The 3,256-nt window shown below is 44.6% G+C and overlaps 1 pseudogene; it reads right to left on the bottom strand.

Moving 5' to 3' along the window:
* Positions 1-1,627: 1,627 nt before the first annotated feature.
* Positions 1,628-3,256, bottom strand: part of LOC110302723 — a 3,492-nt pseudogene continuing 1,863 nt past the window's right edge.

Here is a 3,256-nt window from a genome sequence, read left to right as displayed (position 1 = left end):
TCAGTTTTCATGGGAACGTCACAACACCTCCTAGAGAACTGCTTCAGCCTCTGGTCTGCTTTGGGGGAGTTCTCCAGCTATTCCTGTCTTTTACTTGCTGAGACACTGCTCCGTTTTGGGGACAGGATCTCATTTTGAACCAGAGGACAAGCTCTTGCTTTTCTTTGAGACAAACATATTCTAGCTCACAAGGACAGGTGGGGACTGAGGGGGCAAATAAAACGACCACTCTGTTCTGATCCACATCCCTGGTCCTGCTCATATTCTGCTCAGAGACAGAGCCTGCTTCCCCTCAAGCAATGGACTAGGGTCTTTCCTTGTTACTCCCTTGTACATGTATTCTGTATTCTCTTAGTGCAAATGTAGTCTCTCAGGCTTTCTGCCTCATTGTGCAAACTTAAACCTAGTGTGAGAAGGTTGTCGCCTTCATATAATCTATCAAGGCCTAGAGTGTTTTTCGCCTCTGAGGCTTACCATGGAATAACTTCACCCCTTCCTGCTTCTTTTGACCTCTGTAAATCTCTCCCAGTAAAACAGCTTCCTTGTCTTCTTTTCTTTCTCTGCAGTGCTCTCTCTTATGTAGCCTTTTTCCCCCTTTCTACTCATGAGAGTGAGGCATACCATCTTCTGTCAAATGTTTGTCTGATTCATCACTCTTCCTACCACTCAATTAGACATAACTTTCAAACCTTGTGCTACTTTATTAGCATTACCTTTATCACTTGGGATTATGTATGTGTATTAAGGGTGAATCATATCACTACCAGGAAACATCAAAATCTCTGGTTTTAGAGTATAATCAAATATCATGCAAGAATTCATGGACAGTGGGCCTACCACTCAGCTATTTGTTTTCCCAGTTTGCATTCTGTGACGGTGACCAATGCCATGGCCAAAAGCACATTAGGGCAGAAATGGTTGGTATAGTATGTATATGGTTGGCATAGTGTGTATATTCCAGTAAAACCTTGCAAGAGTCAAGCAGAAGCAAGGGCAAGAATCACAGGAGAAAATTACTCACCTATTTTTTCTCTGTGGCTTCCTCAGCTTGCCTTCTTATGACCTTCTAAGAACTACTGCTTTTGGTTGCTGCTACCCACCGTGCTCTATGAGGACTTCTTCAGGGATCAAGAAAAAGGTCCATGGTCATGATCACAGTGCAAAAAGTGGAGGTCATTTCTTAGATGAATTTTTATCTCCCCCTTTTTCTCTTGTGTCAACTTGACAAAAGGCTTCCAATAGTCTTTCCTCCTCTCAGTGTGAATCTAGTTCCTTCACACTGAGCAGACTAAGATGCTGTGTTTTCTAAGAAGGTGGATGGCCAATGATATCCTCTACATTTTTTTAAAATCAAGATCTGTGGTTGATTTTCCTTTGAAAAATCTTGAAGTATGCTGGAAAATGATGCAATGAATTCCTATCACTTTCCAAAGTGAAGATAGTTTATGGTGGTTAGTCTGCCAGTCAGAAGCCTCTCTCTCCAAGGAAGTGGGGTGTGGGGCTGGGGTGTGTGTGTGTGCTGAGAAATGATAAAAATGTAAGGAAGCATTGGGGGCTTTGACAGGAGGACTAGCCCTGGCATCCACAGTTGGAACAGTTCCTTCTTGCCTGTTGCTGACCAGAGGCTTTAAAAAAACTGCTTCTGGCCTTTGTTTGGGGATTTGTTACTTTTGTTGACACCTCCTGGTCACTCTTCTTTGAAGTTTTTACTTTCTCCGTGCTATCACTGCCCCTGTCCCTGCACATGACTGCTTCCACTCTGTTCTCCTCTGAAAGATCCACAGCTGGCATCCTGCTGCCTCCATATCCTTCCCAGGCTCCCTCCTGCTCTGGTTGCTCAGTGGCCATGGTGAGCTGCCAACATCTCAAATCATGCCACTCCTCCTGTATTTCTGTGACTGCTTCAGCGCAGACATCAAAACCAACTCACAGTTTTCCTTTAAGGAGAGCCATCCCCTTCAGTCTGTCGTCGATGCTCTCAGTCAGCTGCTCCTTAAGTTTTTGCCAAGCATAACCGATACTGGGCATCTCATTAGAGCTCCGCAGGATCATGGTCACAAAGCATGCTTGCGAGTTGATCAGAGAGCGCTGGATGACTGATGTGGCTTTTGAGATGTGGACCAGAGCTGCTGCCAGAGCCAATCTAGTTCCTTTCTCCTCAATCGGCTTCTCAGTTGACTATTGAAATGTCCAGTGAGAGTGGGAAACACAGAGTCCAAAGCCTGATGGCATCTTTGCTGGAGGCTTTTATGATTTCTGTTGCAGAAGGAACACCCATAAATTTCAACGTAATTCCTGCTTTCTGCTCCACTTGAGCTAACTGGTACTCTTCTTTGTGCTGATAAAAGCAGGAGCATACTTCTATCCTTCCATCTCTGTCTGTTCATCCTGAATCATGAATGGAAGACCCCACATCCTTTAGTGGACAGCTCTGAACAACCAAGTCAACCTCAGGGATGTCTAACCCAGGGGCAGCAACATTAGTTGCCACCAAAACTCCAAAATTGGCATTTTGAAAATCTTTCCAGTGTGATTTCCCTTTGCTTCTGCGGAATGTTTCCAAGTCCGGACCAGGCATTCTGCTTCACGCATGTGTTCTGCACCAGCTCCTGGGCATCCTTCTTGGTTCCACAGAAGATGATTGTGTGCCCTGATGACCACTGTACACTAGGATCACCTCCCCATCCCTGCTGTGCTCTCTGTCCAGTGACACTCAATCGTCAGGTGCTCCACAGTTATAGGTGATTTCTGAGTCTTTATACCAATCACATCAACCTGTTCGTATGTAGATCTCATGGAGTTTTAGAACAATAAATACCCAAGATAGGGCAAGTTGCAGAGAAAAGTAATGTTTGGAGGTTGTCTTCAGAATCTTTCTTGTATGCCACACATAAAATTTCTTCCACCTGATCAGCAAAACCCGTATCCAACATCTGGTCCTCTTTATGCAGGAAAACATGTTTAAGTTTGGTAAGGTCTAGCTTGCCATTCTGCAAGTTTTCTTTATTATGACCTGGGGCTCCAACCAGGATATCGATCCTACTCTGCCTTCATTCAATTTGACCTCTGTAGGGAGTTCCACCATAAAAACAAGCTAGTGATAGCATTTTGTTTAAGTCCCTGAAGTCTTTCCTCACTTGGTTTGCTAATTCTCTTGTAGGTGCTGGACTAGTACCGGACAGGCTTGGCCTCTCTTCTTTTCTTGTAGACTCAAAAACTCCCAAAGGGAGGCACTTACTCAAGCCTCGGGTCAGCC

Source organism: Mus caroli, chromosome 10 (assembly GCF_900094665.2).
Source record: "Mus caroli chromosome 10, CAROLI_EIJ_v1.1, whole genome shotgun sequence".
Taxonomy (NCBI): domain Eukaryota; kingdom Metazoa; phylum Chordata; class Mammalia; order Rodentia; family Muridae; genus Mus; species Mus caroli.
This window is presented reverse-complemented; position numbering and strand designations above follow the sequence as displayed.